Genomic DNA, 15,898 nt, shown 5'->3' on the forward strand with positions numbered 1-15,898 from the left:
GAAGAGTTTTAGTTGACAAGCTCAGCAATGAGAACCAGGACAGGAAATGGAACATGGCTAAAGCCCCAAGACAGCCAGGGCAACAGCACTATGATGGCAGCTGCCAGCCCAGTCAACTCTAAGTCAGATGGTGTCAAAGGAGACCCATCAGACCCACTAGGAATGGCTCCTAGTAAACACAGGCCACTGGTTTACAACTGATTCTATCTGGCAGTGTATGGTACCATTTGGGGATGTTTCCACTGGACGGAGGCACAAGAGGAATATACTACTGGGAGATATAAGGAACAAGGCAGGGCGCCTTGCTTAAGTGGAGAAAAGAGGTAGATTTGAGTAACTGAAAGCCATGCCCTTTTCTACTTGGGAACACAGTCTTTACCAAGGTCTTTCTGGTCTGGCCCAATGCTAGGGGGTCTTATTTTAAGGATGCATTGCCTTGAGGGGAATGGATTGCACTAAAAATAAAATTCTTCCCCGGACAACTGTAGCTTTGCTTTAAAAAAAAAAAAAAAGAAAAGAAAAGAAAAGAGTTTAAGAAAACCTCCAGCGATTGTATTGGGGATTAGAGATAGAAATTGCTGTTCTTTCTTTAATCTCTGCAGTGGTCCCCAGGCTGGCAGGATGGATTTCACAGGAAAGAAACACATGGTTTGTTTTGTACAAAAGTCATGTCAGCCAAATAGTCAACAAACATCCAGTGAGCACCTACGTTATCCATCCACTTCCCTCAGGTCATTTCATTTAATCTGAAGAACACCCTCCATACGGACCTGTGATTTAAGACAGTAGCTCTCGTTATCCCCACTTGTGGGCAAGAAAGGGCAGTATTCAGCTGTTGCACAGCCAGCCAGGATTCAAACTCAAGCCTGCCTATCCTTGCTACACTATGCAAGCTTACCTTTTTTCACAGAAGGATCAGTCAAGGGAAGTTATTGAGTTATAAGGGGAGTTTCTGGGGCTGGAAAGGGAGAGAAATTCCATATGTTTTCAGGTCACCCATCAGAGAGTTTTTGTAGAACTGAGCCTATACTACACATGGCTAGAGTTATGTGGCTCTCTCTATCTCTATGTATGTCATGTTTATATATGTAAACATAATGTATATAATATATGCATATATAAACACACACACATATATATATACACACACACACATATGGTCATATATCACAGGTATGTATCCCATGACTCCATCTCTCCCTGCCTCTACCACACACATGAACACACAGACCACAGTCCTGAGCTGGTGCTGGGCTGGGACTCTCAGCCATTGCCAGCAAGTTATAGGTTATCTTTGGAATATGACCAACCTAATGATGGAGAAGTTGTCTAGCCAATGCCCTGGAAGCCAATACGGTTCTCTGTTTACCTCTGTGCTTTGAGACTCTGAGCCCCCTGGCCTGTGACAGGTACCTGCTCTCTCTGTATCTGGAAAGCAACTGGTACTAAGTGGGTGGATGAAAAAGGCAGACTCTCGCAGTCTGTCATCCTGACTTCAGAAGAGATGGAATTGGTTGCACCGGGGCTATTGTGGGTTGGCCGTAGGAGCTGTGGGGGCCCATGTATGAGCCTTGAGCCTCATTTCCAGGGAATTTTGCTTAAGAGCTTTCCAGAGCATACTGAAAAGAAACGTGTTCTGCCCCTAAGCTTGCCTGAACATCTCACTGACAACTTTGTACCAGGCAGTGCATTTTAGCTCAAATCTAACAAGGGTTTCCCAAGATATTTTAAAGATTCCCACTCTCAGAAAAACAGAAGAATTGTCCCACTCTGCCTTGGAGTAAGGTTGGCTTTGGCTGGCCCTTCCCAAAAGCTGGAGGCAAACTTTTCAGAGGAGATGCAGCCTCCGCTCCCTGAGACTCAGTCTCAGCCTTCTTCTACTTTTGGAGATCCCCATGCACGCAGCTCCCTGATGCCCCAGGTTAAGAGGGGCGGTTAGAAGCTGAGCTTCAAGCAGCCTCAGGAGTCTGGGGGCAGGTTCAGGCTGCCATGAGGTGCATATCAAAGCTGGAGTTTAAAAACTGTACTGGGAATAGTGCAATTATCTCGCTTCACCACATTTCTCAGCCCCGACTGAGGTTTAATTAAAGCCAAGTAAAAACACAAAGTCGCCATTTCAGATATCACCCCACTGCATGCTGGTTAAAAAGAAAGAAAGAAAGAAAAAAAATCCTTTATCAGGGTCTTAAATTTTTTTTCTGTGGGTATCTTCCGGCTCTGTTGGATATTATTCCTTCATAACAGTCCCTTTAAAGAAAAAAATATATACTTAATATATATGTATAAAATGAGTTAATCCCCCATAATCTCCTTGAGTTGTACCTAAAACACAGTTTCTTGCAGGTGACCTTTTCAGAAGAGGCTGTTACTATGGCAACCGCATTGTTTGATTCCGTCAAGAGAAAAATACTGCATGGAAATGTATTTAATTTTGCTTAATTTGATGCTGTATTTAACACTTGCGCAGGCTGAGAGGAGAGAGGGGTTGGAAGGCAGGAGCCAGCTCATCAGGGCCAAGTTCATCCCCATTCCCTCCTGAAGAGCCAAAGGGCTCCTCAGGTGCCATGCTTCACTGGGGACCACCCCCCCCACCCGCCCTGGTCTCCAGATCAGGGCTAGCTGGCTCTTCTCCCTGATTCATGTTCAAATATGCAGGAGGAGGTAGGGAGATCAGGTTCATGAGACAGATCTTTAGATGAGGGAAACCCTTGGAATAGGGACTGCAAGTTGAATAAAAAGGTAGCACATGATGAGTCTTGTTGCTTTGTTTGGATATGAGGCAATGGAATCCAAAGACCATTCAGGCCTCTTTTATTACTAAATCCATGAGTCCTGGGGATAAACATGGCACCCTTTAGTAGGATTTGGCTTCATGGAAGTGCAAGGCACAGGATACTCATCAGTGATTCAACATTTGACCAGCACAGGCCAGTCTAAGAGATGCCACAGTCCAGTACGAAAAGCTAGTCTCACCCATTGTATTTTCCTAGATCATCTACTTGTTGTTTTCACTGGTGTGACCACAAGCGGTAATGAAGGCTCTAAAGCCAGATAAGCTAGTATATGCCATACAGGTGTCACCTGGGGGTGATGGGAATGAAGCAAATATAGTTTTCATGGTCCCTGTACACTATGCACATGTCCCTAATGGGGATCACCATGATAAACACAAGGCTAAAACAGGCTTTCTGTTCTCCTAGCTCAGCCAGTACTGACTTCTCTGGGTCACTTGTTCCTTCTGCCTCCCATAGGTACACAGTGTGTGCAAACACTTAGTAGCTGATGCCCTCGAAGAAGTTATTTGACCACTTTGGGCTTCATGTTCTTTATCTGGAAATTAAGTGTTAGCTGCAGACTCCTAAAGGCATCTTCATCATTCTCCTGATATGATTATTATGTCAATAACAAACATAGTTCTAGGTGTGACCCACCCGCGCCGTTAGTCACCACATCATACATACTCTAGCTGATGACTCCTTTTCCCAGGTCTCCAGCTGAAGGCTCCACATCTCTACCACAGGCAGAAACCAATGTCTTCAGTCAGCAATTTCTGTACCTTTTCAGGATGCACTTAGCATCCCTTAGTTGTCACCAGGACTCTACTTCCCAGATTGTGCCCCACAGTATGGACAGTCCATGCTGTGCCCACATCCTTTGCCCCCATACATTCTGGAAAACTCAGTTTACTCAGAGAGTTCCTATTTTTGAAGCTTCAATGGAAGGATGTATTTCTTCAGGAGCCCTTTCCAGTGATGGCCATTTTGTCTTCCATGACCTGTGTACATCAGAACTTGGTGTGTGTCCCACTTGATGCACTGCAATTTCCACCCTCTCTTTATTTAGAGCTCAAGGCTTGCTTGAAGCGTTCATCATCGGCTCTCATGGTAGCCTTCCTACACAGAGAGCACTGTCATCTAACCACTTTCTTATGCACCCCCCCTCACTCATCATGAAGTTAGCACCTAGATCACTGGCTCTACCACCATTACTCCTGTTGTCATTCTCAGAGACTTCAGAATCCATGAAAGTGGCCTGTCCAATGCCCTGTCCTCATAATTTTGTTGATATCCTAGCTTTAATAAACATTTGGTTCACTCGCTTGGCCATTCCTTAGACTCTGTTACACTGAGTCCCCCATCTCTGAAAATCCACTTCTGATACCATTAGCTAGCTACTCTGATATCAGCAGCCCAGCGGTCCTTCAATCTTACTTTATTAAAAGCTACACCTTGGCTGTCTACATCTATAATTCCTTGTGCATGCTCACTCCCTCTTTATCCGGTGCAGACTGCAAAATCTAATGCTAAAACTACCACTTGTCAATAACTTGAGCTTCTTGAAACTTTTTTCCATTGTCTCAGCCTGGAAGAACTCCAGCCCTGGTATCTCATCCACTTACTCAGGGCCTGCACAGAGCAGCTGAACACTGCTGGAGAAAAAAAAAAATGACACAAATTTGCTGACTAGAGTCACTACAACCATGACCACAAATCTCACTCAACACTGTCAGAGGAACCTACTACACTTCCCTAGAAAATTCAATTTCCCAGTCTCTAGGGGGAAGCCATCACACTTTCTTCTCCCTCCCCAGGTCTCTAACACTCCCCTCCCCAACCCTATTTCAAGCTGATGACCTTGCAGTATATTTCATAGACAAAAAGGATTTCTATGAGATGAGAACGACTTCATTCTCCCATCAATAAGCCTTTTATTGCATCAACATCAGAACCAAAATACTCCAGCCGTCTCACACCCCAGTCACAATGGAGTCTGTACAAGGTCAGCACGTTCACTAGGCTTTCAACCCGTTCTTCTTCTTATTTCAAAGAATTTTAAAAAATATTTTTATTCCTAATTCTTTGAGAATTTCATACAATGTATGTTGATCCTACTCACCCCTAGGCTTTCCCCTATTCCTTCCAGATCCACAGAGCCTCACTTCCCTGTCCCCTGCTCCAACTTCATTTATTTTTTTAAATAACCCAATGGCTCTGATTAGTGCTGTTCACATACTACTGGCTATGGGGCTAGCAGACCAGCCTACCAGGAAGCATACCTGACTCTCCCTCCTCCAGAAGCCATCAACTGTCCACAGCTCATGGACCTTTTTCTACTCTAAGCTAGAATGCAGCTGGGTGGACCTTATACATGCCTTGTATAGGTAACTAGAGTGGCTATGAGTTTGTGAATGCAGTGGTCTTACCATATCAAGAGGACACTGTTTTTTTGCTTTGGTCTTCCCTGACTTCTGCCTCTTACAATCTTTCTGCCCCATAAACTCTTACTCTTAGCGCTTTGAACAAGGACTCTTTAAAAAGGCGACTTTTCTGTCTCTGTCTTACTGTAACCTACTGTCTGCATACACACAAAATCTCCACATTGTCCTCTACAAAAGTGCTCCATCAGTTCTGCTCCCACCCCACTTCCCGACCTTGTTTGAGCTCCTCTTCCCAGCAAGCCTGTTCCAAGGTAGCATCTATACTCTTGTGTCCACTTTCTTGTCTCTTCAACCCACTCCAGTCAGGTTTCGTTACCTCTTCGTTCATCCTCTTTAGTCCCTGCATCTGGTTCTCAGAAAGCCTTTTCAATCTCCAACCTGGGCACTCTCCCACAGAATCTTTCTCACCACATGTATTGAGACTTAGAATAAGTTTCCTATTTCTACATTTGTTTTCGTCTTTATTCTCTTTTCTCCTCTGAAGTTAGACTATAAAACATCTGATGGTGGGAACTCTGTCTTGTTCAGTGTTATTCTCGACTTCTATAAGAAAGCCTTATATGTACTACATAACTTTATCCTTTGCCTGTTACCTGGATGAAGCAGTCTGCTGCTAGCCATGCTGCCAACCCCGTCTCTTAACTCTAGGACTGGATTGCCTTATAACCAGAGCAAAGCAAGAGTTTTCATTCATCCTAATGGTTCCTACAGACTGACATTCACCCTTCCAAGACCTAGGGTATTTGACAAAGAAGACTAACAGTCAAGAAGGCAGCCAGTAGGGCCACCACCCACAGGGTCCCTGCCCAGATCTGGGTCAAGGCCTCTTTACTGCAGCCTGCAGCCTGTCTCCCTGCTGTGTGGCTTGGTTGAAAGTCCTTGTCTACATTCTCAGTGCTGTGACTGCTGTACAGTGTAATTACAATAATAATAATAATAATAATAATAATAATAATAATAATAATAATAATAATAAACCCTGAAAAGAAACAAGCAAACAAAAGGCCATGGTTTGATGGATTGCTGCCCTACAGAGCAGTTCACTGGACTAGCAGTGTGAGGGCATACAGCTGTACAGTGAATCTTCACTCTGAGTTCTACTAAGAAAACAGACCCTTCCTAGGAGGTAGGCTTCTAGGATTTGGGTTGCTACAACCTCAGAAACTTACAGAATACTCTTTCTTAAGAGATGTACCTGCCCAAAATCACATAGTGACACCCAGGATCAGAAGGCAAGCCTCCCAGCTCGTAGGAAGGCACAGGGCTCATGCCTTCCTTGCTTCCAACTTCCTTTCTGTTGAAGAAACATGATAGAAAAAGCCAGGTGTGGCAGCATACACCTGCAATCCTAGTGCTTAGAAGGCAGAGGCCATGAAGACCAGTAGTTCTAAGTCATCTCTGGCCAGCTACAGAGTACGTTCTACACTACCTGGGCCACATACAACCTTATCTTAAAAAAAAAAAACACAACAAGAAGAAATAGCTCTGAGGCATGTTCTGTCAGCATCTCTCCATCTTGCCCAAGGCTGAGAAATATTTGCTTTGTGCCTTTCTTGGCAGAGAGGGCATCTTGGACAAAGAACAATGGAAGCCACATCTTGTCCTTACTTGCTTTCCTTCAACTCTTCCTGTTGAACGCTCTCCTTAGTATCCTCTACTCTTCCTGCTTTGCTTGCTGCCTGCCTGCCTGCCTGCCTTTTCAGCTGTTTGCTCAGAAGCTGGGTTTGTTTGCTGAGCCCTTATTCATTTTCATATTGCCTGGGATATTTTCAGCGTCTCCCCTGGGTTTTGGGGGGGGGAACTTCAAGTGGCAAGAAGCACACTGGGCTGTCAAGGTAAACACCCACAATGACCTGTGCCCTCTCTGGGGGAATCTGTCCACCTTATCAGCTGCCTCCTGGTTTGTCTACTTCCTTTCTTTTGGGATCCTAGGGTGCTGGGTGTGTTTTCAGGCAGACAGGTCACGGCATCTCATAGCCAAGACTACAGCACATTAGTGATGGGCAATGATATCTAGGATGTTTGGCCCAGCATCTCATAAAGGTTCCCATCCTCACTGGGTCAGACTGGAGAAACAAAGAGGCACGAGGCAAGGAAAGTAGCCTAGTCCCTTACTCCTGGAGACTGGTCCCCAGAGCATCGGTTCCTTGCTGCTCTTTGCTGAGTATACAAGGCTCCATACTGAAGGCACTAGAAATGGGGAACAATAAGGGAACACCCTGCAAAGAAAAGCTGGGTTATCCCTGCATCCTTTTTACCTGACAGAATTGAAGCTTAAACCCCACCTTTTTACTGCTTGCTCTAGTTCCATTAGAGAACAAGGTCTGGTCCTCCACATTTGGAGAAAGGGCACTCACTGGAGAAAATGGACAGTCAAAGGAGTGCGAGATACAAAAGCAAGGTCTGAGCTGAAGCTTTGATCATCTGTCTCTTCACTTAAACTGTGTCTCTGTCACCTAAGATGTAAAACTGGGGCAACAGCCGCTGTCTGAGTTGAGGTGAACATTGCCTAAGATGATGTGTGTATGAGCCCAGCTTGGTAAATCAGTAACAGGTTTTCTAGATTTTAGTTTTTATTCATCAATTAGATCAAGCACATAAGGCTCCAGAGTCAATCATAGTGAGGTCGACTTACAGAAAGGACCTCCAGAGCTGTCCTTACACCTTACTGCTCTCTGAGGCTCAGAGGGACCAAAATTTTTCTCTATTTGAAATGCCCCCCCCCCCCCGCCTTCAAGCCTCCATTCAATTTGTATCCAACATTCTGGGAGACAATGCCCGAGGCCTGGGTTATTGGATATTTGTTGAGTTCAATAAAAGGTACTCGGTTGCTTCAGGCTGAGGGTGTTCTCTGGTTTGTCATGGTAACACTTACTGGCTCTGTCCCTGCCACTCCAGGCACTGGACATTAGGAAAAGCAAGAGCCGATGTTTTTTTGTTTGTTTGTTTTGTTTTGTTTTTGTTTTCTCTTTTTTTATATTTATTTTTTAAAATTTTTTTATTAATTTATTCTTGTTACATCTCAATATTTATCCCATCCCTTGTATCCTCCCATTCTTCCCTCCCCCCCCCCCCATTTTCCCATTATTACTCTCTCCTATGACTGTTCCTGAGGGGGATTACCTCCCCCTGTATATGCTCATAGGGTATCAAGTCTCTTCTTGGCAACCTGCTGTCCTTCCTCTGAGTGCCACCAGGTCCCCCCCTCCAGGGGACATGGTCAAATGTGAGGCACCAGAGTACGTGAGAAAGTCATCTCCCACTCTTCACTCAACTGTGGAGAATGTAAGAGCAGGTTTTATTAACCAAACCAAGGGACACAATGGTGCATCTGTCACAGGGAATGGGGCAGAGGTGGCTTCCCATCAGAGGTTAGGCCTTGCATGGATCCTTTTGGAATCGGTTTGGTCGTTTCTCAGCTCTGAGTGCTGAGCAGAGGCAGGAAAAGGCTCTGAGCTCTGAGGAGAAGAGAGGCCCACAGAAGCAGCACTTTTTCACAGGTCTTATACCCCTGTTCCTTGAAAATATTGTCAGCTTGTGGCTGTTCTTCCCTTAACATGACACTAACTGAAAATCAGAGCCTTCTGGAAGGAAGGGACAGAGTTGGCTCTGCAAGCTAAGTTCCCAGCACAGTGTCCTGAGATGTAGTATCTCCATAGTCAGTGCTGAGTGCATGAGTGAAGCGAGCAGTGGGCTGAGAGCAGAGCCACATCAGTATTCTGATGTGGATGGAGGCAGACTTGCATAGCCACGCAGAAGCAAAGACCAGGGAGGTCCCATGAAGATAGAATTACGGAGTACTGTGTACAGGGACTGTTTAGGTTTGGCACAGTTCAGAGGGAGATTTGTTTTGTTTTATTTTTTTATTTTTAATGTATGTGTATGTGCCACATGTGTGTATGCATGTGTGTGTGTGTGTGAGTGTGAGTGTGTGTGTGTGTGTGTGTGTGTGTGTGTGTGTGTGTTATGTGTGTGGGTACCAGTGGAGGTCAGAAGCATGCATTGTACCTTTTGGAGCTGAACTTACAGGTGTGAGCTGCCTGACATGGGTGTCAGGATCTGAAATCCAGTCCTCTGCTAGAGCAATTGGCACACCTGGTGGCTGAGCCATCTCTCCAGCCCCCCCAGAGAAAGATTCTGAATATATTATCAGATTGAAAACAGTATACAAATAGGAGACTGGTCTTAAAAGACAGAAGCCTACTTACTGAAAGCAGAGAAAGTGGCCAAGAGAACTAATACAGAGGCTCTTGACCACCTTCCTAATAAAGGAGGTCAGAATACATTCTATATCCTGGGTAAGGCCTAATCCTGTGACTGTCCCTATAGACTAAAAATGGCAAGGCAAGGGACTGAGAAGTCCTACAAATGTTCGTGCTACAAATCCTTAGATAGGGTCATCAGCTCCCCTGAAAGGCTCAGAGGTGGAGCCATACACACGATCCCTGAAGAATCTTAGGTGTCACCTCCAAGGCAGCTGAAGCTGAGCATCTTTGGTTCCAGGCAAGTGATGGCACCTGATATACCTGAAGGCCTTGCACGTCAGCCATCAATCTCTCTGCAATAGCTGTGGTAGCACGAGCCACATATAATCATGGCACGTGAGAGGCAGAGGCAAGGTGATCAGAAGTTCAAGGTCACCTTCGGCTATACAATGAGCCACCCTAGGGACAGTTGTAAAGGTACAGACTTTTGATTCCAACACTCGTGAGGCAGAGGCAGGTGGATCTCTGTGAGTTCGAGGCCAGTCTACTCCACAAAACAAGCACAGTGAGATCCATCTCAAAAAGAAAGAAGGGGGAGGAGAAAGAAAGAAAGAAAGAAAGAAAGAAAGAAAGAAAGAAAGAAAGAAAGAAAGAAAGAAATCCAAGGGGGGGGGGGAATCAACAGTGGAATTAACACTGGCCCAGCAACATGAGTCCATGTCCAGGAAGAAACAAGGTGCTAGTTTTCAGTCCTACATTTCTTTCTATCATCTTATTTTTGGAGACATGAAACTCACCACTTACTTTAATTTCGTCCTCGGTGAATTTATAACAGACTGGCAATTTGTTAGCTGCGGAAGATTTTTTTTTTTCCTCCAAGCCATGAGTTGTCCCTCATTATTCTCTGCCACATAAAAAAAAATTATCAAGAATCTGGGCCACAAGTGGATGGATGGCTTTTAAGCTTGAGAATATACCCTGAGTGTCAGGCCTAGGGTCACTTACAGAAGGTAGTCAAAGGGAGGAACGGCTAGAAAATGCCACATTAAAACTGGAATCAAACCCTCCGAGTCTGGGCCCTGGAGGTGACTCATGGTGAAATATGTCATAGTGTATTCAACAGTTTTCCCAAAGGAACTTCCCTTAACTGCAGAGGGAGGACCACACTGGAGCCAGGAGAGAAGGATACGGATAGAGTCACATGGTTTGCAGGATCCTTCCCAGGGCGGAGCGGGTGGTGGGAGCTGCACGGTTATTGGCAAGGTTGTGGCCCATGGGAATCCATAAAACTAGGAACACTGAGTTATTCAAATATTAGCCACAATTTCTTAAAAAACCCGGGGGTGGAGCTGCACTGATAGATTCCTTAAGGATAGCCAGGAAGTGTGTTTGACTGGAAAGGGGGACTGAGCAGAGGCAACGCTAAAATATTCAGGAACTGCGTATTCTCATCTCCACCCCCATCTCGTTTATTGTTATATTTCCAACAGTCACCACAATGCCCAGCACACGTAGAACACTCAATAAATATTTGTTGAATGAATACATGCATGAAGCCCAACTCTAGGAAACTATTTGCTCTCACACCCCAAGCCAGGCCTTTGTGAGGACCTATTAGGATTCCAACGATATGATCTGTTCCCATGAAGCTGCACCAAACGGCCCAAGTCTGAGTGCTCAGCGGTGTTTCAGAAACACACTACCAAACCCACAACACCCCTACCTGCCATTCTGGAGGAGACAGAAGTGAATCCCTGCCCTGCTTCCACACACTCACTTCCAGCTCCACTCCCACTGGACAATTGATGCCATTGGCTTCCATCAATCAAATGAATATAACTGAAAACAAAACAAAACAAAAACAAAAACAAAACAAAACAACCCCCCCAAAAAAAACAAGAATCCAAGGGGCTTCAGTGTGGGAGACTTTCTTGTACCTGTGCAAGTGTTAGCACTTGGACTGGATTCCCAGCCCTGGCATTAATTGTAGCCTGTGTGCTATGATTGGAATTAAATGACATGCCAAATTAAAGAGTTATTTTTTCTAATAAATATTTTGCATAGGATGTGTTTATAATGGCATTAATTATTTATGCTGCTGTATAGAGAGAGCATAAATATAAAGAGAGAGAGAGAGAGATCAGATGGTTCCTGTAGGAGAAATAAAATGAAAATTTCCATCAGGATGATGGATACCTGCATTCTAACTTTGGGGCTAGGCCTGGGGGGAGGTGGAGAGACAGGGACATCTTGAGAACAAATCTGACAAGCGTTATGGAGGCTTTTGAGAGAGGAATATGTTAAAAATGAAAGTGAGTACAGAAACTTTAAATATTTAATACCTGCATTAATTCTAATTCACACTTTCTTTATTTTTCAGATTAAAAATTTACGAGAATTTCCCATCTCTTTCATCCTTCTCCTCCCATGGGGCACTTGGCGGTCACTGTGCCAGGGACCATCTTTAGCAGCATTTGGGTCACAAAGGGAACAAGGACAGTAGCCCTTATCCCCTACCCCCACTCCTGTGACACCTGCTGGGAAACTGGCTCCACCTCTAATTCCCCTCTGGAAAGCTCCTATTGTTGGGATTCTAGTACCAGAATGACTGATGGAACCAGAGGACATATTTTGGCCTCCAGCCTTCCCCAAGAAGAGCACGGAAGCCTGAGATGGTGCAGCCAGATTGTACATTTGAAGTCCTTGCCAGTATCTAGAGCTGGAGGGCACATGCTAAATTACACGAAACTGAGCGATCCTCCAGCCTACAGGCTTTTGTCACATGCAGCCAGGGGGCCCCCTCTGCCCTCACACATGATTTTATTCTAAAGCTGCCAAATAAGTTTTAAATGCTGTCCGGTCACCCACCACAAGCCAGTGCTGACCTGTATGCAAGGGAGAAGTGGCTTTCTACTGCTGGGAGAGTAGCTTCTGCGTTAACACCTGCTCCCAGCTTCTGCCCCTGGCCCTATTCTGGAGAAGCTGGTGAGCAAACTCCAAGGCAATAAGAAGCAACAAAACATACATCTGCTCTGCATTCCTTTATGAAGCACTTTTCCACACAACCTTGGACCGTAAGAGTCCAACTTTCATTTTACACAGGTCCACCCCAAGTCACAGAAGGTCCAAGCTCTCCCTGTATCGATTTGCATTCCTTCCACTGTTGCAAGGCGGTTCTTACAGCATATGGCCTCCAAAGCACCCAGCAGTGAAACTGGAGGGAGAGGTGTTACTTAACTGTACTCCTTGACTTCAGAGTGGCTACTGTGTGGGAGGTCTCAAGCTATCAGGACCATGTGGGGATAAGTAACCTGGATGCCTGGTCATGTCCTCGTTCCCTGCTTTTCCCTCAGAGGCTCTGGGTTGGGTCTAAAGAGTCCAAGGGGCGCATTTTTGAGAAAGTTCTAAGTCTTAACAGCTCTCTGACTCCTAGGCTTTAAATTATTCTGTCTTTTTCCCTCTTCACCTCATACAGAGGACACACACACACACACACACACACACACACACACACACACACACACACCACTTTACCACTAATTCCTGCCCTGAATACCTTCACAAATAACACTGATTAGGTCCTTGTTCTAATGAGGCCTCTGATCTCAGGCAATTCCCTACCTCTATCCACTCTTCTTCTTGTGTTTACTGATTCACAACGTGTCTATAGATCAGATACGGTGACTCACCCTGCACACATATTCAGGTTCCCTTCATCAAGAAGATAAGGTGGGACACTGAGCTATTTGGAGTTGGTATCTCTACTCCCAGTTACCTGCTTATGTCAGCCTGTCCCTTTCAGTGACATGAACAGAGGTGGTAAGCACCCTGGTTTAGAGACTGGGGAGTTCCTCTAGACAGCACCTTCTTCTCTCTCACAACTAAAAGAGCCCCACCCTGAAAGGGAAGGAGAAGAGATCTCCATCAAATATAGGGCATGAGTAAGTAAAAAGGACCAAGACCAGCTACTGTCATAATTCCTTTTTCACCATACCTCCAGGACCAGCACATCCTTCTGGACCCCACCCATCTCCTGATTCCTAAGGGTACCATCCCAGGACAAGAGTGAAATCCACATGGATACAGGAGCAAGCATATAAACACATGGGGACATTTGGTACACCAGCCTCAGCACATAAACGTATCTCTGTGGTTGTGACAATTTTAGATGATGTAGGGAAAAGGGGATAGAAGAAGAGATGATGATTTAGCTGAATAAAGACATTGGCCTAGGACTGTGCAGTGGCTGGTGACTGTATCAAACAGTGGAAGAGCAATGTCAATTCTGATGCATTGTAGGGATAAAACATTTTGCCTCCAAGGGCTCCAAATAGCCTCTCTCTCAAATACATAAAAGCCAAAGGGAGACTCCATTTTTCCAAACATGACATTCTAAGACTCTGATACAATCTAGACAATCTAGGCTTCTCTCTTTATTTCCTCCTATTTATTCTTCTTTTCTTTACATATTCTGGCTGGTTTTATTTGTTTGATTCTGTCAACTTGATACAAGCTAGGGTCATCTGAGAAGAGAGAACCTCAGTTGAGAACTTGCCTTTATACGGCTGGCCTGTTGGCAAGCCTGTGAAACGTTTTCTTGATTAATGATTCATGTTGAAGGGCAGTGTTATCCCTGGGTAGGTGGTCAGAAAGCAGACTAAGCAAGCCATGAAGAGCAATCCAGTAAGCAGGATTCCTCCACGTCCTCTACCTCACTCCTGCCTCCAGGTTCCAGTACTGCTTGAGTTCTCGCCCTGACTTCTGTGAGTGATAGACTGTTCCTGGAAGCAGAAGATGAAAACCCTTTCCTGCCCAAGTTGCTTTTGGTCATGGCACTTTATCACAGCAATAGGGAGCCAAACTAAGATGGAAATTACTAAATAAAATGTCTAGCAGTGAGTCTTTTTCCTGAGGAGTCTCCTCCTTACGGATAAACTGATTTCTGCTGCAGAAAAGGGCTTCATGATTGGTGACTCGGCATTCAGTGGTTCACATGCTGAAGGAGAGAGAGAGGTTCTTGGGGATAAATAAGGCGTAGAGTATGAAGCCAGGAAAGAGGAAGTGTGGCACAATACACAACCTCTAAGTTTTGAATTGCATGCTACTATGGTAGTAAGCTGGAGTCTTGTGCCTTCTCACGATCCCACCTTGGCCATGAGTCATCCCTTTGTCTGGTGTATCCATGCTGTATATAAATACTCAACCCATCAGCCACTCAGTAGCTGGCTCAGTTTTCAGATGAAATGTTACCATATTGTAACACTTATGTTCCAGAAACCCTCATGGTACTGTAACAATGACCCCAAAGTATAAAAGTAGCGACAACTGCCAATTTCATTGCAGTATAATTGTTCTATTTTATTGTTATTGTTAACACCTTGTGGTGCCTAGTTTATAAATTAGACTATGTCATAGTATGGACGCACAGGATGAAACAGTGACTATAAGCACCATCCACAGACATCCACTAGAGATCTTGGATGTTTCCAAGAAGATACTCTTTCCTTCTAAGAGGACAAGCTCCTTGAAAACTGAAATATGATTCATTTAATTCATGGATCTATTATTTTTAAAATAACTAATACATCTTTCTCACATCCTCATATATCCAGTTAGCTTCAAAAAACAAAATAAAACAAAACAAGAAAAAGCAGCACTGCTTTTGGACTTCTCTCTCGCATTTCCCTTGCCCAATGAAAGGCCCTGAGTAACAGCAATCAGGGCTGGGCATGTGCTTTGGTGGGAAAGCTCTTACCTAGTTTCTTACATGTTTCCGGAAGTGAGGCAAACTGGGAAAGCGCCATGTCACTTTGGACAAGCACTTGTCTGTGTTTCAGTTTCCCCCTTTTGAAAGCAAAGAACTTACCCCCTTGTGGAGGGGCATCGATTTTCTTCAGCCCATACTTTTGAGTGCCTCTTGTGCATTGGATACTGCCCCCTGGAGAATGGAGGCACGCCTTCCTGATGGAGCACATCTCTCCCCTGTAGGGTTCCCTGACTAGATGCTTGGCTATAAAGCTCTCCTCCCTCACTCTAGAGCACTGTGTCATCTGGGGAAGCAAAGAGGCCACAGTTGGCCCATAAGCATCCAGACAGAGTTAGGGTAAGGGGTGTGGCTGCGAGGAGCACAGAGACAGGGCTGGCCTGGGAACCTCTTACAGAAGCTAGTGTTTACCCAAATGGGAGAGTGTGCTTGTTCATAAGACTTGGATGAGCAGACAGTGGCCCCCCTGTGTGGAGGTAAAATTGGGTTTTTAGGTTTTCAGTATTGTGTTTCATAAAGGGTCTGAAGTTGTAAGGAACCTCGGAGTTCCTTAGGGCCGTGTTTGGCTTTAGAACCCTTTCTTTGCCCCTCAGAGCCTCCCATGCTTCAGAGTCTGCGGGATGGCGGGGGTGGGGTGTGGGTGGGGGGATGGGGGGTGCTAATCAGAAGCAGTGCTCCCAGTTCATAGGTGGGGAAAACCCACTAGCGTCT

General features: G+C 45.1%; 1 protein-coding gene across 1 annotated transcript in view; it reads right to left on the minus strand.

Moving 5' to 3' along the window:
- Positions 1 to 15,898, minus strand: part of Pknox2 (PBX/knotted 1 homeobox 2) — a 264,526-nt gene that overhangs the window by 149,947 nt on the left and 98,681 nt on the right. The gene's annotated exons all lie outside the window — the stretch shown is intronic.

The sequence above is a fragment of the Acomys russatus genome, chromosome 14 (assembly GCF_903995435.1).
Source record: "Acomys russatus chromosome 14, mAcoRus1.1, whole genome shotgun sequence".
NCBI lineage: Eukaryota > Metazoa > Chordata > Mammalia > Rodentia > Muridae > Acomys > Acomys russatus.